This window comes from Tenrec ecaudatus, chromosome 14, assembly GCF_050624435.1.
Source record: "Tenrec ecaudatus isolate mTenEca1 chromosome 14, mTenEca1.hap1, whole genome shotgun sequence".
Classification (NCBI taxonomy): Eukaryota; Metazoa; Chordata; class Mammalia; order Afrosoricida; family Tenrecidae; genus Tenrec; species Tenrec ecaudatus.
The window spans coordinates 114757691-114779913 of NC_134543.1; positions in this window are offsets into that span (position 1 = coordinate 114757691).

Consider the following 22223-nt stretch of genomic DNA (forward strand, 5'->3'; position numbering starts at 1 on the left):
TCTTGTTTCCATTTCAGAAAATAATTGGGAAAGTGTCCATTCTATCTACTGTAGTAGAAAAGCAAACGTTTTATCCAAACCCATATGAGATTTCGTTCTGTTCTCATTGGTCAGAACTATGCACATGCTGTCTCCTAACATGTAAAGAAGACAAAAAAACATCTGCTACCTTCTCAAGCCAACTGCATCCCAAGCCATTGTAGACTCTACCTGACTATGGCAGCTGGCGACAGCCCAATAGGTACCTATGGTGTGGTACCATTTTAACCACACTCATTTGCTTATTAAAAATAAAAGCAGCAGTGTGAACCCACCAGCTACTGTGCTGGAATAAAATGGGGCAGTCTCTAGCATAAAGTTGTACATACAGTCTTGGAAACCCGATAGAGCAGTTCTATTCTGTCTTAGAGAGTTGTTATCAGTCAGATTCATTTCTCACGAGTTTGGTTTGGTTCCTACAGTGAAAGAAAACTGTCTTTTCTAGGTTTGGGGAGGGAAAAAGTAGTTAGTAGGAACCTTGTTAGCACTTCTCATCATTCAAGTCTAGGAATCAAAGAGCCAGTCCCTTGAAGAGTTTTCCTATTTCCCGATTTCAAACGCTCTCTAAGGAGAGAAAGAAAGGGGGACAAAGATGATGCTTGACAAGCTACTAACTCAAGTCCAAGGGTTGTCATCTTAAAGAAAACATGCTTTGGCATGTGTAATCTCCAAACTCCTACCTGCTGGTCATCTCCAGCTATTTTTACCATGATCCTAAAGTTCAGTGGCTCTCTCCTTCCAATTTGACCTCAGTTCCTTTGTTTCCCTTGAATCAAACCAGACAACATTTTAGGAGAAAAAATGATTTGTTATAGATTTATAAAATATAGTTTTCATTCATATATGAAAAAAATAAATGTGTCCATAACATATATATATGTATATATATATCATGGACACATATATATTTGTCATATATGAATGAAAACTATATTTTATAAATCGATAACAAATATATATATATATATATATATATCCATAACATTAGTTTATGGATAAGTTTGATCTTGTAAACCTGAGGAGTCAGTCAACTTTGCCTCCTGTCTTTCTTAGCCTTTCAAATTTCCCTCATCTCTCATTTTCCCTCAAGATTCTCAGCTTCCTTATGCTTTGCTGATCTACACTGCTTTAAAATACCATTGTCTTCAGGACAATTGCGGTCATTACAATTAAGGAAAGACTGAAACACTATCATAGAGCGGAGGAGGCTCAGGAGACATGACGACAACATATAAAATGGTATCCTCAATGAGATACAGGAGAAAACACTAGGGGAAAAGCCATTGAAGACCAAAGGAAGCATGAATTTCAATTAATAGTAATTTCACCCACCTTGGTGTTTTCGTGTGAGATGTTACATTACCTATCACAGTAATGTAAGATGGGAAGAAACTGGTTGGGGGCTATGAGAACTCTGAGTTTTCTCTTTGCAATTTTTATGTTACTCTCCAACTATTCTATAAGGAAACGTTTCCCCCCAAAAAATGTCTTTGGGAGCTGAAAGAGGGAAGGGGGGAAGCATTTAGCAGATTTCCTCCCACTCATGGTTCCCCAAGACTCTCTCAGTCTTTTTCTTAGCATTCAGCCCACTAAGTGCATCATGATAAAATGTTCATTGGCGAAATGTTTTAGACCTCCTTTTAAAAAAGCATAATCCATATGCATAATCTACACTGCAAAGCAGACCCACTTAAAAATCCTGAAATCAAGATTTCTTACGCCAACCCGATATTCTTTCTCCCACATATTTTGACCGCAAGAATGTTTTGTTTGCAGCAATACGTGTGACCTATGAAATGATGTTCTGTCCTGAGAAAGCTTGACCCCGAGAAAACCAACTTTAGCTCAAAAGCAATACTGGTGGCATTTTAAGGGCAACATTAAAACTCTGGGGGCAACACCTTCATGGTCATCCTGACCTGCCACTGTGACTCCCGAGGGACTGCTCACGCTACAGGAAAATCGCTAAGGTTTTATTATAGATACAAAGGACGCAAATTCTACTTAGAAACACACTATGGTCGGTCTCCTGACTCTGCTAATTGACTCCAACTTTAATGGTGCTAGGCTCAGCTCATTATTTCCCTTTTAGCAGTGTCCGACATCAGCATTTGGGAGCCTTTGAAACCATGTGCATCTTGAAGAGGCTGCAGTTTGATCATTTCAAGCAGCAGAGATCAATTGTCCAGCCTCGAGCTAGAAGGAGCCGGCAAACCAGAACACAGGCTGCCGGAGCCGCTTACTTCGGCTGCCTTCCAATTGATACCGATTGCTGCCCCCACATCAATCGGCCAGCGAGGCACATCAATTAAAGCCACTCAAAGACACGGGGAGAAGCTGTTTTCTCCAACTTCGCCTCAGAGATACAGGAGCAGCGAAGGGGAGGAGGGATGGGGTGGGCAACTCTAAGGGTTGACGGGATAACTCAAAAGGTGGAGGGTTCAAATGCACCAGCTGTTCCCTGGAAGAAAGAGAAGGCTGTGAGCTCCCGTAATGATTTACAGTCTCTGAAGCCCCTCAGAGCAGGTTTACCCTGCCGGTGTAGTGAGTCACACGTTGGGCTGCTATCTGCAGAGTCGGGAGTTTGAACCTAGCGGTTTCTCCGAGAGTGAGAGATGTGGTTGTCTCTTCCTGTAAAGATCTATAGCCTCAGAAACCCTGGTGAGCAGTTCTTCTCTGTCCCATAGAGTGACTATGAGGCAGAATTAAATTAGTAGTAGTTGTTTGGTTTGTATTTCTAAGGCGGCTATGAATCGGAATGACCTGGACCACGGTGGGATGTTGCAGGGGTTAAGTGCTCTGCTTCTAAGCCAGGAGGAGGATTTCTGATCCCCACCTCTGCTCCTTGGGGGGTAGCTGGGGACAGTGAGATTCCATCAAGAACGTTGGTGCCATGTTGAGTCGGTTTCAACTTCTAATAGCCCTAGGCACAACAGAAGCAAACACTGCCCGGTCCGGCCCCGCTCTCACCATTGTTTGAGCCCCAATATTTCAGGCACTGTGCCAGTGTCTCTCGGGGAGGGTCTTCTGCAGTCTCACTGACCCTCTACGTGAGCAAGAAGCATGTCCTTTCTAGAGACCGGTCTCTCCCAATGACCCGTCCAGAGCACATAAAGATTCCTGCTTTGGTGTCCCCAGGGGACAGTTCTATACACTGTCCTCTAAGGATGCTGTGTGTCGGAAGGGACGAGCCAGTAACAGTTGGGGCCTTTTCAGTAAAGGGGAAAGGCGGTCGTGTGACTTGCAATGAAATGCGACCATGCTGCTCCATCATCTGGTGGTACCATGACTAGGAAGAGGGTCCTAATGAGCCACTTAGCAGGCAAAGGCACGGATTTGGGTTGCTCAGTCCCCACCCCTTCATGCTTGCTTTCCTCGTAGCTCCTACCGTTGTCATTTGAAATGGAATTTGGAGTGATAAGCCAAGGGCTACTTCATGCTGTCAGGAGAGAACAGCCCCTGAAGCAGAACAGCATGCTTGACAAAGGAGTTGGACAGCAAAGAAGAGGACTGACCCAGTGGAGGGTGGCCCAGGACTGGGCGGTACTTTATTTTGTTGTACAGCGCCGCTACTCGTCAAACGGACTCCCTGGCACCTAACAACAACAATGATAATCATACCTCATGTGACCATGAGCTAATAAATAAAGCAATAACTGATTTAAAGACCTTCAGACTGAGTACCTTGTCTACTGAAGAGCCCTAGTGGTACGAGAGTACAGCACTCAGCTGCTAAGCACAAGGTTGATAGTTCAAAATCAACCAGTGACTATACAGGAGAAAAACTTGACCATCTGTTATACTGGTTTCCTACCTAAGGGGCAGTCTATTCTGCCCTACGGGGTTTCTACAAGTTCACATTGACTCCAAGCCACCCAACACCACCACCTTACTCTGTGTCTGACACTGTGCTATGGCCTAGCAATAAACAGAATGTGATCGTGGAAACTCCCAGGTTGGGAAGAATGACAGGCAAGAAGACTGAGCATTACCATGCAATATGAATCAAGCTTGGATGAGGGAAGTCTTGTGTTTTGGCCACGCCGAGAAGGAATTTGTTGCCTGCCCTGGAGCAGAGAAAGGGGAGAGGGAGCAATGGTCTGCCAGGGAACACTCGTTGAGAGACATGACATCAAATCTAACAAAATAGTATGTATTCTGTGTCAGGATATTCCTGATCCTCCAAATTTGGAGCTGTACTATACACCCAAAGCACATCTGGGGGGTGTGCACCTCCAAACTGAACAAAAGTTAGATGCCACGAGGAAACCCTAGTGTTTCTTTGATTAGCCATGAGATAGTCTTTCTTCTGGCCCGTATTTATCTCTGCTTCAGAGTTCGGATGCCACAAATATGAATAGCAAGTTCATTGGATTAGTACAACACCTGATGTCATCACAATACCAACATAGTTTTATTGTTTCTTCCTCCACTGCTCTATGGGAACATTATTCACTGTGAGTAACCTGCCCCTGGCCTCTAAAAACAGGACCTTACTTACCACTCCTTTTAGATGCCTTCCCCATTTGGTATGAGATAGTTAGAGTATTGTGCCACGCTGGCCAATAAACACATGTGGGGTTAATTGAAGGGCGGGGAGATAAATGGCTCTGTGAGCCTCGCCTTTCTAGTTCTCGGATCTCTTGCTTTGTGATGGTCGGACCAGGGTGCAGCTGCCTTAGCCAGTTCCCTGATTCAGCTGGCAAGGCCCACTTTCTGCAAGACATCCCTGAGAGAAGGTGCATGGACCTACCCCGATGCAGCCCTGGGTGCTAAGGCAGCTGTGTGGAGACCCCTACCAGCACTGAGATGTTTACATGTTCACTGACTCGGCTTTCCTCCTGCAGTCCACATCATAGTGTGTGTTTTGTGAGATGGAGGCGGATTTATGGATTGGTGTTGTGCATATGGGCTAACGTTGGACTTATGGGCTTGGGTAGCACTGGGTTGGGATATTTTCTTGATGTGCACTTAACCTTTATATAAAACTCTTATACATGAGTTTCTGTGGATTTGTTTCTTTACAGTACCCAGACTAACACAGGGATCTAGGTGACCCCCTATCAGCAACTCAGAGAGCTTCCAGAGTCTTTGCCCTGGTGAACAATGGGAGAGAAGCCCTATCCTAATGTTGTCACCCATCAGCCTTTCTCAAACCTTCTGTTTCTGGGGTGGGAGTCAGAGCCAGGTACATAGAGGCCTCCGCTTTTATTTGAGTCAGATGCCAGTTCCCTTCCCGTGAAGGATGCACTTTACACCTCTCCAAGTATTCCTGTGGAACCTTCTTTGGGGGGCAAAAGGTGAAGAGCTGGAAGTCCTAGGCTCCCAACACACATCCTTACAGTGGGGAGAGGGAAGCTAGGGCTTCCAGCCCAGTTTTCTCCAGAGACAACGTTTCCCCTAAATATCTTCTCTTCCTCCTCGTTCGTCTCTGCCCTGCCCCCCTCTCTCGCTACCTCGTGCCTTTTGCTTGTTTGTGCTTATAACCATTGATCTCTTGTGTAGTCGAAGAGTCTAGAAGCTTATGTCTGAAATTTCCTAGGAGAATCTGAATGTGAGATCTGGCTTCATATTTTGGTATCTGAAATTTATTGTATCAGTACCTCCATGGAACCATTTGGAAGAGTTCAATGGTGCCAGCCTGTCGTTCGGGTCAAGAAGATATGAGACACTTTTATCTCTATGATGTACAGTATATTGCAGAGAGAATTCCATATTGCCAGCTTCAGACATAAAACCAGTGGTTAATGCTGCAGCTAGTCTTAATAAAGGCTCTAGAACAAGAACACGAAAATAATGTTTTGAGATTTTTTTAAATCCTATGGCAGCAGAGAGGTGTTTAATTCAACTTTAGTAAATGACACAACCACTTTTATTAGTTGAAATTTTCTTTACCAAGGTCTTCAGGCTTTCAGTCAGTGGATTCCATGAATAAAACACTTCATGAGACCACTAAAATCATGCATAGAACAAGAAATATAATTCTCTTGAAGGGATCATTGTTTTTATCACTTAAGAATCCTTCAAAAAACTGCTCATTTGTACAGCCTTCATTTGGATTTACTGACTAAATCCACATAGATTTATTGAGTGCTTGTTACACGTGGGATACTCTGCCAGGTGCCAGAATTATAACAGTAAACAAAAGGAACCTGTATCCCACTGGAGTGGTGGTGGGTGGAGTGGAAAACCAGGCATTGCTCCACTCTCCAGGGTCCCTTAGTGGCTGGCTGACTGCAGCCCTGGAGGGAGTTAACAGTCCCTCAGTGAGGTGGCCTGTAGTGGGGTTGGCAAATTTTATCTGTGAAGGGTCAGATCATAAACACTGTAGGCGTTGTAGGTCCCATGGCCTTTCTTGTCACTCCTCAACTCTGCCCTTGTGGCAAAATCAGCCGAGCCATGTTCGAATAAAAATAAAAGTTTATTAACATATTTACAAAACAGGCAGAATATAACCCAACTTTGAAATAGGCCAGGGGTTTGACGAAACATTCCTCCAAAGATGGTATCGAAAGGATGGATGCACAAACGAAAAGCTGCCGGCCCTCATTAGTCACTGGGGAAATGCAGATCAAAACTACATGAGGCATCACTCCACAGTCTCAGAAAACCCACTGCTGTCAAGTCAAGTGAGAACTGCTTGCTACAGGGTTTTTAGAAGCTGATTTCCAGGAGTTTCTCCTAAGGAACTTCTGGGTAGGTTTGCACCACCAACCTTTCAGTTCATAGTCAAGTATTATTGTCGACACCATCCAATGTTGTCTACACCACATTGTGCTCATGCAAAACCTCTGCATGGACCGAGAGGTGGCTGGGAAAACGGAACAAGGAATAACTGCATGGATTAAAATCAGGCAAGCTGTGCATCAAGGTTGTATCCTCTCACCGTATTGATTCCATCTGTATGTTGAGCGAATCATCAGAGAAGCTGAATGCTGTGAAGAGGAATAGGCGTCATGGTTGGAGAAAGGCTTATGAACACCCTGAAACTGAGGAAGACTTGAAGTACTTGCTAATGAAGATCCAGGATTGCAGCCTTCCTTAAGGATTACAACTCAATGTAAAGAAACTCTAAAGCCTCACAACTGGACCAGTAAGTGATACTGTGGTGAATGGATCAATGATGGAAGTTGTTCAGAATTTTGTCTTGCTTGGATCCACAATAAATTCTCCAAAAGCAGCAGTCAAGAGATCAAAAGACATATTGCATTAGCTAAATCTACTGCACAGGACCTCTTTAGTGTTGAAAAGAAAGCAAGGACGTTACCTTGAGGGTTAAGGTGTTCTTGGCACAAGTCATGGTATTTTCAATTGCCTCATATGTATGTGAAAGTTGTACACTGAATAAGGAAGACTGAAGAAAATGGATACATTTGAATTATGGGGCTGATGAAGAATATTGACAATACCCTGGACTGCTAAAAGGATAAACAAGTCTGTCTTGGAAGAAGTACAGCCAGAGTGCTTTGTAGAGTCAAGGATGAAGAGAATTCATCTCTCCTACTTTGGACATGTTATCAGAAGAGACCAGTTTCTGTAAAAGGACATCATGCTTGATAAAGTAGCGGGAGAGCAAAAGAGAATGACCTTTGATCAGACGGATTGACACCATGGCTGCAACAATCGATCAAACATAAGAAACATTCTGAGACTGGCCCAGGTCCAGGTAGTGCTTTGTTCTGTTGTACATAAGGTAGCTGTGCATCAGAACCCAGTCAGACTTGCCACCACCATCCAAGGGCACCTTTCTACCCACTAGCACAACTATCATCCAAAAAGCCAGATAATTGGGTCTCTGCTCAAGTACTCCCTCAACACAAGAACACTTTGTTCCGATAACTTGGCATTTTGTGATGCTTACCTTCTCAGCATGATTGTTGAAGACAAAATGGGTGCATAAGCAAATGTGCCGAAGAACGCTGATGGTGCCCGGCTATTAAAAGATATAGTGTCTGGGGCTCTTAAAGGCTTGAAGTTAAACAAGTGGCCATCTAGCTCAGAAGCAACAGAGCCCACATGGAAGAAACACACCAGCCTGTGTGATGATGAGATGTTGAAGGGATCAGGTATCAGGCCTCAAAAGACTCAAAACAAACTGATTTAAGTGATAGGGGTCAGAGTGGAGACCCAAAGCCCATCTGTACACAATTGGACATTCCCTCACAGAAGGGTCACAGGAAAGAAGGAGACAGCCAGGGTGCAGCATACACCAATGGATCACACAACATTCCTCTGGTTCTTTAATGCTTCTTCTACCCAGTGACCCCAGTTCTACTCTACAAATCCGGCTCGACATGTGCACTGGTACAGATAAGAGCCCTCGTCACACCAAATTCAGGACAGATAAACCTCTCAGGAGTAGTAATGGGAGTAGTGATACAATGAGGGTAGGGGGAAAGGGGGGAAGAGAGGGGCAAAAATGAGGAACCTACTATAATGATTGACATATAAACATACCCCCAGGGGGGATGAACAGCAGGAATGTGGGCGAAGGATGGCAGTGATAGTGTAATACATGAAAATAATTATAATGATAATTTTCAGGGGTCCACGAGGGGGGCGGGATGTAAAAAAGAGGAGCTGATGCCAAGGGTTCAAGCAGAAAAAAAATGTTTTGAAAATGATGATGGCAACATATGCACAAATATGTTTGATACAATTGATGTATGGGTTGTTATAAGAGCTAAAAGAGTCCCCAATAAAATGATTTATTAATTAGAAACACACACATGCACAAAAGCCAGAGAACAGGAGAATGATGGCTTGGTGGTTTCATACATTGATGCTGGTAAGAATTAGCACAGTGCACCACTGTGGAAAATAATTTCGAGTTTCTTTACATATTAAACCTAGAGTTAACACACGAGCTGCCAATCACATTCCTAAGCACATACCCCAAAAGAACATATGCCTCGTAGTTTAAGAGGCTAGAAGTTCCAATGCCGGACACCAGCTCTAATTGTGAACGTCTCTCTCTCTCTCTCTCTCTCTCTCTCCCCCCTCTCAGGAAGACCTTTTCCTCTTTTCCGCAGCCATTTTGAGATTCCTTGGTCATTAAGTGGCATGCGTCTTCCTTTCCATTTGTGATTGCTTGCTTGTTTAATTTATCTCTTATATCTCCACTAATAATTCTTCATCAATATAACAAAGAAAACCTATTTCCCAGAGGGATTGTGACTCATAGCAACCTGTAGGATAGGATAGAATTGTCTGAGACTCTAAATGCTTACAGGAATTGACATCTCTTTTTCCTCCTGTGGAATAACTGGTGTTTTCAAACTGCTGGCCCTGGGGTTGGTAGCCCAAAGTGTAACTCAGTGAGTCCCCAGCTCTCCCAAACCACAGGGACCTAAAAAATATATATATATATATACAATTATATCAATAACAGTGACCTCCTATCCTACTCATTATCTTCAACAATTTTAGGAGAAACTATTTCTCCTGATTATTCCATTAATCTCTCTATTTCAATTAATTCCATTTACTCCTACCACATTCTGGGATTCTGCCATATTAAATTATATAGCAAGGGCCTCCTGGACTCCCAGCCTAGAGTCTTGTCCCTCTCCTCCATCCTCTTTACAGTTAGCCGAACAAAGAGTCCACACACAATGAAGATTTGTGTTGCCGGTGCAGTGCTCACCACATGTTGAATCCCACAGCTGTAGGATTCACGTCCACATTGATTTTAACAGGGGATTCTTCTGGGTTTTGCTCCTATTTATCCCTTTAACCCCACGTTCCCATCATCTCCTTTTATGCCCCCGCAGCATAAAATGAGGTCCAACTCTTCATACTGCCTCAGCCCTACTGCCTTCTCTGCCACAAACACCTTTCTTTTCAATCAATCATCGCTACAGCCAATCCTGCTAGTTCCTGGTCTCTATATTCCTATAAGTCACTGTACCATGAAAGCATCAATGCACAATCTGCATGGCAACAAAAATGGAGTTTAGGGCATGACATTCCACAACTTCTTAAGTGACACATTTGAAGGTAGGAACCAAATTAAGACAGTCACAGAGTTGTAGCCGTGTGAAATAGTTAAAGGACATAACGATAGCAATAAATCCACCCTTTTGTCCTGAAAAATACCTGCAAATTTCTTGTGGAAATGGACAGCAGAAGGCTGAAGCCTGTGCCTTATGGTGTAGTGGTGGTAAGAGGGTTATCTTTTTATGGAAAGCTCTCCCTCCGTTGTGGGTGTGCATAGCTCCTCACAGACACACACTAAGCTGAGGAAGTTGGCAGATGCGGGTAGTGTATTTCAATGTGTCCCTCCCTCTCCACCTCATTTGAGCAGGGCAAAGTTTTCTGTTCTCACCTCAGTGTTTTTCATGCATAAGAAAATCCTAAATTGGTATCATGAGCAATTAGTCCCTAATGTATCAGTCACGTTGACACAGATTTGTATTTCAACATGGCATTGTAGATGAACTGACTATACTTATCTTTCCAAAGATGGAAGTGGGGCAGGGAATTCCCCAACCTTTAGCGCTAGAAAATAAGCAAGTGTTCTCAAAGGGGAAAGAAAAAGAGGAAGGAAGGAGGAGTTGGAGGAAGGAAGGAAGGAAGAAAGAAAGGGAGAAAAAGAAGGAGGAGGATAAAATTAAAAGAAGGAAGAGAGAAAAGTAAAGCAGACTGATGAGGACATGCCGTAGCAATCGACTAAAAGAGTTCCTAATGGCCAAAGTGGGACCAATTTGAAAAATAAAATAATTAAAATTGCATTGGATTTTAACCCAATGGATAAAAGTCCATACTGACACACAAGTCTATACTTACACACACAACCCTCCCAGGAAGAAGAATTCAAATGCTGTATGCTTTTACTTTACCTTTAAAAAGGTGAAGATTAACTCCCCCCTCCTATGTGTAGGCTATGCATAATGTCTTGCTTCGAAAAGTAAAGCAAGAAAGGGGACTAAGGGGGAGATGAACTTCAGAGTAGAGAGATCTGGAAGCATGACCTCAGCCAGATTAACATCAATAGCGATACATTATATTGAAAGAATGTGCCTTAAATATGGTATGATGAAAACAGCACATTATCTCTGCGGTCTTTGTACCCATGTGTATAACTTTAATCTAATCCTGAGGAAAACATCAGACATCACAAGAGAGAGGCAGTCTACAAAACCTCTGAACAAGGACGTCAAAATCAAGGGAAGTCTAAGGAATCATGACAGCCAAGGAGGCATGGCAACTAGAAGTAATGTGAAATCCTGGATGTTATCTTGAAATAGAGAAATACATATTACATAAAACATAGGAAAATCTGAGTCAATTATGGTTAAAATAATGTGTCATTAATTGTAAAAATAATGTGTTAAAATAATGTGTCATTCATTTTAAACAAAGATGAGAGGGCTTGAAATATTTTTCTGGAAAACTTTATTTTCCTTTAATTCCATTTTGTCCACACCTTTTGTTTGTTTTTTTCTAGTGCTTTCATAGACCATACTAAGTTGTTGTTGTTTGATCTATATATAATCAAGTCTATACTGACTCAAAGTGATCAGATCCCGTGAGACAGAGTAGAGCTACCCCCTCACGGTTCCCAGGATGTAATCTGGATGGGGGCCAATCAGCAGGCTTTTCTTCTGTGGCACCGCTCTTTCGGTTAGCAGCTGCAAACCGGAAGTTTAGCCTCGGTGCCTCCGTAGCAATGCAAGAAGTTACTAACTGCAGAAACTAGCTTCAGAGAATAGGATGGCTGTCTTTTCTTTGAAATTCGCCCCCGCCCCCCGTACATGTAAGACTTTTGCGAAAAATAAAACTTACTTGAAAACAGAAAAATAAAATAAAACCCTTCCTGGGTTGCATCCAAGCGGAGTCAAGCAATGCTTTCCTGAGTTTAAAGAATGTTTATAATTCTACCACGTCTTCTCTTGTTCACCATCTCCTTAGGAGAAACGACAAGACTCTATGTATTTTTGTGTCCCCAGTATTTAGCACGGCTTGCATTTGTAACAATTACCCAGTATGTACACAGTATATGAAACTGAAACAAACTTAAGCATTTGTTGATTGTGTCTGCTTGGTGAGACTCCATTTCTCTCCTGTGGGAAATTAGGATGCCAAAGAGGCCCCTTTCTCTTTTTTTTTTGGCTTTTTCTTCTTTGACTCTTCCATCAGCTGAGACCTGAGAGGGAAATGAGCTCAAACAAGGGAGCAAAGTTTTCCCATCCTATGACCCCTCCGTCTTTTTGTGCCCACCGAGCAAATACATTTCTGATTTTAGCACTTCCACCTGCCGTTTCATCTGCATGCACTCCGTCTGCTGTAATAGAATGTCAATCTAAGAAATCAAAGTGGTTCTAAATAATCCATATGCCCAACATCTAAGCACTTCTGCCTTGAACTGATGGGCTTCATTTTCAAGTTCTCTTAGGCGAGCCTTCAGTCAGGGAGCTAGAGCAAATGATCGCTTTAGCTCCTTGATGGCCACAAGACACATCTCCTGGTTCATCTGTGTTGTTTATCCTTCATCCAAACTTCCCCCAGGACCTAGTGAGTTGACCAGTCCGTCTGACGGATGGGGGTCAGTGCTGGTGCAAACACCAGAGTCCACGTTCCCATCAAAAGCAGTTAATTTCAGGAAGAAAATATTGGCAGCAGGACACTTTTCATTTAAGAACTGCTGCCCCAAACAGGAAACCGTGTCAAGACAGGTAGATGGGAAGAAGATAGGGATTTTTCTCCTTTAAATGAAGAAATGGAAAACAGTCTGATGCGAACGTTTGGGCTTGGATGGCGGGCAGGGGATAAACAGCTAATCACGTGACAACATTGTGTTTGTATGAGATTTTGCGCTCTACAAAAAACATCAAATTATACTGGTGTCTATAAATGGGAGTAACCTCACGGGACAAGCAAATAAGGCACTTAATTACTCATGGGAACGTGGCAGGATGAGTCCACCCAGAGGTGCCCGGAAATAAAGGGCCGGCATTGTGCTCCTGAAGGCCAGCCATGGGAAGCACAAGTGGAGCAGTACTACTGAAGCCCCCCGCCTAGAGAGAGAGACCCCATCAGTTGCAGTGGTTTCGATGTGTTCTCCCCCCCCCCCCCCCCGCGCCCCCAACCATTTCAAGACTGGCTTATTTTCTCAGGAGGGTTTGTTAAAACCAGGTCTTTTCAATAACGGAAGGTATTTTAAGCAATAAAAGAAAACACCTGAAGGTGGAAATACAGTGTCCATGTAACTAAGGAGACACATAGACCTCAGGGATATCTCGCATTGAAGTTGCTGGCAACGTTTAGATTCTTACAGCTGGACAGGCCCCCAGAGAAGTGCTGGATTAATGGTTCAGCAAAACCACCAGCAGTTCAAAACCCCCGACCCCCTCCTCAGGAGAAAGTCAAGGCTTTCTACTCCTGTAAAGAGTTGTGGTCTCAGACACTCACAGGGGACATTCGACCTTCTCCGGTATGGTCACTACGAGTTGGAATTGACCCAGTAGCACTGAGTTTGTCTGCTTGTTTGTTTGTTTGTTTGTTTTTGCTTCTCCAGGTCCCCACCAGATAGTATCACAAAAGAGGGAGAGCTGCTTCTCATGTAGGGAGGGATTATATTTTGACGGGCTACGAAAGGGTTAAATAATTAACTAGATCATTTTAGCCTAACCTCAAAGACAGACACAGAGGTAATCCAAGCATCAGGAGAGAAATGGAATCCAATGATATTTCACAGAAATGTCTTTCAACTAGAGAAGACCTGATTGTAAGATTATATCATATTCTCCATAACATGCTGCAATCAGAATGTAATAACTGAGCCGATATTTGAGGCAAGGTCAGGAAAGTGTCATATTTTAATATGGAAACTGAGAAAGATAGAGCATATTGATAAGAATGGAAGAAAGGTTAGCTCCTGATAGGACCAATAACCAATACGTATCCTAGTTTATTTGAACCCACACCAAACCAACTTCCATTAAGTGGATTTTGACTTATAATTATCCTATAAAGGGTCTCTGAGAGTTTAAAACTTTATGGAAGCTGACAGTTTCATGTTTTTTCCCTCAGAGACTCTGGTAGGTTTGAACCACCAACCTTGGGGTTAGCAAGTCGGTGTCTAACCGACAGTGCCACTAGGGCTCTAAAATGTACAGAAGAGCATGATGTTAGGTGAACAATCCACCATCATGTCTCAGAGAGAAGTTTTTTGTCCTGCTTACTGGGCAGGTTTCTTTTTTCGTAGACTGTAGATGCATAAAATATGTACTTATTGTTATCAGGCCAGACACTATAGGGTTCCAATAATGTAGAATGCTTCAATGATGCTCAAATAGCCCTGGGGAAATTACCCAAGGATTCTGCTCGCTGGGAAGGTGGTCCAAATTGTAAGCAATTTGACATTTTGTAATGCGACCTTTTAAATCAGTCCCTTATGAGTTTGGTTAACATGACTCAGATCCATAGCATATGTTCACTTCTTGTGAATAGAGGACAACAAGTTTTTGAACTTGAAGAGCTGAGCTGGAACCTTGACTGCACGGCCACATTATAAAGAAGTCATTGTCACCTCTGTAGCTCAGCCTGGATTAGCAACCTGCCCACACAATTAGCTTCATTCTCAGGACTGTCATTTACTGAAATGGGATTTCTTTTAAACATGTCTGCATTTTCCTCAGGAATGGATTAGCATATTGGAGCACAGACCATTGGTTACAGTTTCAATTTATAGTGAAATGGCCTTCCATAATGCCTTTCATTATTCTTAAGAGAAAATGATATGATCCAGAGGACATTGGATTGAAATTTAAAAATGTACCCCTCTTAATACATAAATCTGTAACAGGAAAAGTCTTCCATCAGCCCACTTATGTATGCACATACATATGTGTGTATCTATCCACCAAGCATCTTCTCTATCTATTCATCGCTGTGTGTGTGTGTGTCTGTCTGCCTATCTGCCAAGCATCTCTTCTATCTATACATCGCTGTGTGTGTGAATACCTTCTTTACACATATTTCTTTTAGACTTCACAGACCTCAAATTATAGTTCAGAGGGTCTACTAGATCAATGACTAAGGCTAAGGATTCACCAGGCAGATATTATTTGGATAAAGGGATGTAGGTGTCTTGTCTTTCAGATCTGGGCCTATTACTCTGAATTCTTACACTTGCGACAGCATTGAACATTCTACAGAAGAAAAGAATAAATCCTAAACCCATGTGACATCACTCCTTGCCGACGTGCTCTTTATCTTTCTGTGTCTACATTATTCATCAAGGAAGAGGCTCTCTGAGGAGTCAATGCAGGGCTTTTGTGATGATCTGGACACTGTTCAGGAAAGAAAAATAATTTCCTTGTTGATTCCATCGAGGATGGATGAGTTGCTTTGATATATGCTTGTCTCGTACGACTAGTCATTTTCTTCAAAAATCCTTACCATCAATAAGAATTATAACCCCTGAAATGCTTTTCCCTAATGAAAAAGTATTTTCATTTTGATAATGTAGCCTGTGATTAAAAAGACTCTTTAATTGACTTACTTTCTGGTGTTTTTAAAATGGGTTTGAAATTTTCCTCAGAGAGAAGAGTTTCATTCCACAGAGTAAGCTTTCCTTTGACGATCTTCTGGCTGGAGTCCTACTATGTACCTTCTGCAGCTTGTGAGCAATTAGTATATTTCTTCCTAATTCCTGAGTATTCATTATGTCTAGGCATTGTGTAAAAACTCCATATGCATCACCTACCTCATTCTTCACAACCATAGGTGAGTGATGGCTCCATGTTCTAGGTGAGGAAATGAAATCTCAGCGAGGTCCAGTCGTTTTTGCACGGCCTTGCGCCTACCTAATGTTAGAACCAGAATTTTAATTGCAGTCAATCACAATCCAGAGTCTGTACTCTCTGCCAATGGGTTACACAACTTTCAGTCTGCCGCAGTGTAAGAGGAGGATTTGGGGGCATGGAAAACTTATTGTGCTTCCCTAAGAATTGGTATTTCTCCATCTCTGCCCATTTTCTCCCTCTAGGAAGAGGGCTTCGGTGTATCCAACTCAGCAGGACACTCTATTATTAAATTTGGCCTGTCCTAGGAAAAAGTGTATATCCTAGCCATGACATGTTCCTGAACAAACAAGAATTAATGTTTTGAATACTTTGAATATGATCATACTCATAAAAGATGCATTGGTGGTGAGATACACAGTTATTTTATGCCCCTCGGAAAGAGAAAAGACTGCCAATTAAAATGAATGGATATTTCCTTACCCCTTGGAACTTTTATTTTAAGCCTCTGAAAAATCTATTTGGACTCTACTAACCATCAGGTTTTAGAGTTTATTATCTATGCCTAGAGATGGGAATAAATATATATTTTTAAAGTTTATACTACTTCTAAAATATCCTCCCATTTTGAATCTTACTAATCTGAATTTCTATTTTTCCTCAGAGTCAGTTGGAGTCTTCTTTTCCACGCAGTGCCATCCTTTCTGCCCCTGAGAGCAATGTCGATACAGCATTTCTGAACGGGACACCTTCCGTGAACTCGAACTCAGTTGTTCGCGGCTTCAGCCTGGCTTTGGGATTTGGGACAGGTAGCCTCGCCTTGGGAATGTTGCTAGTCAAGTCCGATTCACCCCATTTCTGACTACTTTGCAGAACGATTTGTTTTTTAGTGGTTAACGGGGTGTTTCATTTCTCTCCCCTCTATTTCCTTTCGAGCCCCTAGTCCCCATTGTGGCGCGTTTGAAACTGACAGGTGTTTTAAGGATCCTTTGAGTACGTGGTCCAGTGGTTCTGAAACTCGAGTGTGAATCAGAATCACCTGCAGGCTTGTTAAAACACACCTTGTCCCATCTGCCTTTCTGATCCAGTAAGTGTGTGTGGGACCCACGACCGTGCACCTGTAACAAATGCCCGGATGTGGGAACTGTTGGGGTGGGGAAGTACACATGTAAAAAAATCATTTTATTAGGAGCTCATACAACTCTTGCCACAATCCATGCATACATCAATTGTGTCAAGCACATTTGTACATTTGTTGCCCTCATCATTCTCAAAGCATTTGCTTTCCATGTAAGACCCTGTCATCAGCTCCTCATTTTCCCCCTTCCTCCCTGCTCCCCCTCCCTCATGAACCCTTGATAATTTATAAATTATTATTATTTTTGTCATATCTTACACTGTCTGATGTCTCCCTTCACCCACTTTTCTGTTGTCCATTCCCCAAGGAGGAGGTTATATGTAGATCCTTGTAATCAGTTCCCCCTTTCCACCCCACCCTCCCTCCACCCTCCCGGTATCGCCACTCTCACCAGTGGTCCTGAGGGGATTATCCGTCCTGGATTCCCTGTTTAGAACCATCATGGATAGAAGCGATCTCTACCAAAGCAGTTCTGTTGCCCTGCTGAGAGCTAGTCTTCAGGCTTCGATGCTTTCTAAGAGGCATTCTGTTTCAGAGATATTAAAATGTTAAAAACAGAAGCAAACTTATCTTTGAATGATGAAATATGGTAAATCCCACTTTTTTCTCTAACTGCAGCTGCAATATCCCTTTCCTTTAATTGTCGGTTGACTTATATTGAGTCTATTTATTTATAGTAGTATGTTCTGCTTGTTCCGAAGAAACATTGAAATGGTGTCTGTGATTTTTGTGGATGCTTCTTCTTCCTGATGTTTTAGGTTAGAAATAGTCTATAAGTATCGGTCACTCTATCTTCATACCCGTGCCCATTAGAGGAACTGACCATCTGCCAAGCGTACAGCCTCTGGTGAATTCTCTCAGGGATTGCCTGCTTGGTGACCCCACCCTCTTCACCTCTGATTATTTTGAAGCGATACTTTATATAACCTGAAGGGGCAAGTAATCAGGCAACATTATGAGGTGATCTCACAAAAGACCCACGAGATACGTAAGCTCAATCGGATGTCACCGACTTCTCTCATTCTGAGAACATGGGGAGAAATCTTCCTATCCTGTGCTCATACTGGGCACAGGTAGGTTTCGCTTGAATCACTTTCTTGTATCCTCACGGGTAACTGTCCTTCTTTGTCTTCTTTGTAGCCCACCATATTTCCCTTTGTACTGTTGCTCTGTGGTAGCTCAGAGGTATTTTTGTCATCAGGTTGTATCAACTAGCTGCGTCAATCCATCAAATCGAGCGCATTCCCCTTTGACACTTCCATTTCACTTTACCAAGCACGATGCCCTCCAGTGACCGGACTCTCCTCATATCTCCAAAGTACGTGAGGTGAGGTCTCACCATCCTTGCTTGTAAGGAAAATCCTGAGTGTACTTCTTCCAAGACAGATCTGTTTGTCTTTTGACATCCCAAGGTACTTTCAGTATTCTTAGCCACCACCATGGCTCAAATACATCAAGTTGCCTGTGTTCTTCGCACTCAGTGTGAAGCTTTCTTATGCATATGAGGTGATGGAGAATGGCAGGGACTGAGTTAGGCATACCCTTCTTCTTAAAGTCAAATCCTTGATTTTCAGCACTTTATAAAGGTCTTGTGCCGCAGATTTCCCTAATTCCGTGTATCGTTTGATCTCTTGACTGATCGTTGATTGTGGATCAAATAAGATGCAATCCTTGACAATTTCAATCTTTTCTCTGCTTATTATGTTACCTAAATGTGAATGAAACTAAATAAATAATCCTACACATCTTCTGAAGAGACCAACGATAACAAGTGGTGACAATATGGAGTAATTGGTATGCGCTCTCATAACGGGGATCAATGCAAAATATGTACAGATACTTTACAAAAGCAGTTTTCAACGGAATAGACATTTAAGCACACTACATTATCCCAATCCCAGTATTCAAGAGAAATGAAGGTATACACTCACACAAACACATGTACATGGATGTCTGGTGTGGTCTTATTCCTAACATCTCCGAAAGTGCTGAATGGATTGTCATAGTGTGTGTGGCACGCTGATGCGATGGAATCCACAATAAAAAGAATAACTGAAGCACACCAAAGAAGCCAAGCACATAGTAGTTCATTTATTTGTGTGAAATTCTAGAAAAGACAATTCGTGACAGGAATCACATCAGTGGTTTCTATGGCTAGAGTTGAGGCAAAGTCACTGACAGTAGAGGGGCTTATCAACTTTCCAAACACCGTTGATATTAGAATTTCATTGTTACCAGTTACACAAGTGGGACATTTACTTTTAAGCGCTGACGATTATAACTGGTAGGAGCATTCGTTTTACTCAGAATAATTAATAGTAATGAAATGATAACAGCACATCTTTTCTGTAGACCAGCAGGCATTAGAATACAGTGAAACATGCATACCACATATATTTAATCTCCCAAGCATGCTTTTCTACATTTGGATCACATTAGTGTTCACATAGTAGTAACAGGTCAGGATGTACATTCTTTCATCTCCCAACTGAGCAATCATAGGTGATACCACAACAGAGATTGTGTTTTACATTTACAATGACCCAGATCTTAAATGGAAAGGGCCACGGTAGCCATCAGAGCCTGTCCTCCAGAAATCAGCACATGCGTCCATTTAAATGAATGGAGGAGAGGAGCCTTCTGGTGATGGATTGGCCGCTCAGATAAATGTGATGAGAGTGTAATGCAGCTCCAGGGACGCAGCCTCACACCTGAGGAAGACAAAGCTTCAGCCCTGGCCATCACAACAATGGTTAGAAGAAGCCATCGTGCCCCTCTTTGCCTCCTAGCAATCTTTGCATTCGTTTTTTGTTGACCGTTAGGAAAAGGGATGGGGGTAGGGGGTAGGGAATCAACTAAGACCATCTCCTTTGTTCACTTATTGGAGAGAAAAGTTGCTTAATTTAACAGAGCAATCGATACTGTTGAAAATGGAAACAATACTTATAACTGGCCAACACATTTCTTACAGAGGTAAAGAGATCCAATGAATGCATTCAGGGTTAGTTCAGGAGCCAAGGATGGCATTTATTTGTTCCTTTATTTGAGACCTCTGGGTTTGCTCTCACCACCAGGATGCAGATGAAGCTGAGGCAGGAGGACTATCTGTATTTAATTGAAGAACAAATAGGAACCTATAGCCTGATGTGCGAGAGGTGGCATTTGCCCTGTTCACTAGGGACCAACTCTTGAAAGGATCTGAAGAAATAGCTGCCAGCAGCCTTAATTTAATGTCTGTGCCAAACTACTTGGGAGCATTCAGATGCAGAGCCATCTGCGAGAAATAAAACCCAGCAAAGAAGGAGTCTAATGGCCACTCTGGCGAGCCCAGCCTTCCTGGGCTGTAGAGAAGGCAGTGTGCTCATCTTTCCTTTGTTTGTGGGGCCTATCAGCCTAATTACTCTGACACAGACCAGCAGATGCTTCCCCGATTTGAAAGTATCATCGGACATCATGTTCCCTCCTTCAAACTGTGGCTGTTTGTCAGATTATAGAAATGATTGGGGGGTGGGGTGGCGGTGAGAGAGTCTGTTTGTATATATAAATTCAAGAGGTACTGAAGTCTAATAATGAACTGAATTTTATCTTGATCACTTGTAATAATTGCACCTTTCTGTCTCCTCACTCTTTCACCCCAGGTCTCTCCCCAGCTATCGCTGTCAATGCTCCATTAGTCCCTGGATTCCAATTATGAACATACAAGGGACTTCCAAAAGTTGGTGGAAATTTTTCATTAGGTTTCCATCCTATATTTCCCCCCACAAGCTTTTAAAAGCCCCCTTGTGTATTTTTTGTTCTAAGATCAAGTCTAGCTATTCTCAAATCACTATTTTCTTTCTCACCATAGTTTCAACTTCAGGGCAAGTAAACAACAACTAAACAAAAATAGTGGAAATTAACTGCATACACATTGCAGGTATGCATACAATGTCAGAGGAGAGCTGAATTCCCAAACAGTGGACACCAAGATTTGAAAGGGCATCATGTTATTTACTCAGGGGCATCACAAATGCCTGCTCTATCAACTGTCTGCTCAAAGGCAACACTGTTTTCCTCAACAAACCAAGGCATACGGACAAAGGAATCACTCGGCAAATTGTCCTTTGCATCTTATGCATAATAGGAGATTATTTGAGGAGTTTTCTTTTGCACCCAAATAAAGTTAAATGTCTTCGGGCAGAAAGCATAATTTCAGAGTTTCTCTGTGAGTTGTCATCTTGGATTGGAAACGTTCAGGCTTTCCTAACAGACTCCAGAATACAAAACCATGATTTCTGTGGATTTGACTTCCCACAGGTAAGTTGTTAGGAGCAAGTATTGGCGGGAATGGGTGACGTTTGAACCAAAAAATAAACCAACCCCACTGTAACCATGATATTATAAGCAAACGCAGAGCCTGGGAGACCTGGAGAATTAAGTTCTAGTCCCGGCTCTGCTGCTGCTCCCTGCGACATTTCCAGCAGAGCTCTTCACTGCTCAGGGTTTCTGTATTTTCTTTTGCCAACGGGAAGGATTGGGGCCAGAGGAACAATCATGCCCTATCGGCTTTGACAGTCTACACTTCTGTGGAAGAGAAGCCATCCAATCAAAGCAGATAATGATCACACAAAGGCAGGAATCCCCCCTCATAGGATGAAACTGGAAATACAAGTAACTATAACCCCAGAGCAGTATCAGGGCCCTAGGGAAGTGCCCATCTCAACAGACAGACAGCTGGAATCTAGGGAGCCATCACTGTCTTTGGACAAGCAAATGAACTCAGAGAGGATATCTAATCCAACAGACGAGGCAGCTCAGTGTGTTCAGGCAGCTTGTGAGCATGTCAGGGTCAAAGAGGCAGCAGGTCTGTCCAAAGGAGCATATAAACACACGGATCAGGAAAGAAAAAGAGCAAGACCTAAGACAGGCTCTTCTTTAGAAGGCTCTGGTTTGAAAATAATTTTTGTTTTCTCAGCATCAGTGTAGTTTCCCCCTGCAATAATTAGAAAAGTTGTAGGATTTTTTTCTTCTTTCACCACCTGATCAGATCTAGGGACCTTATTTCAATTTTTTTTCTCTTTTGAAAAAGCAGCAACAGTTATAATACCTGTTTTGTTTTAATTCAACAGCTTTGAAAATGACCAAATGCTTGCTTCCCTTTTCTCAAAGACTCCATGGATGTCCCCCGCAACCCTGTAACCAGCATGAGTACCACCTTGCCCACTGATGGTGACAAATGGGATCACCCCACCCTTGATCTCCCACCATCTCCTGAGTCATCCTGGGATCAACATTTAGCAGAACGATGGACAAGTCCA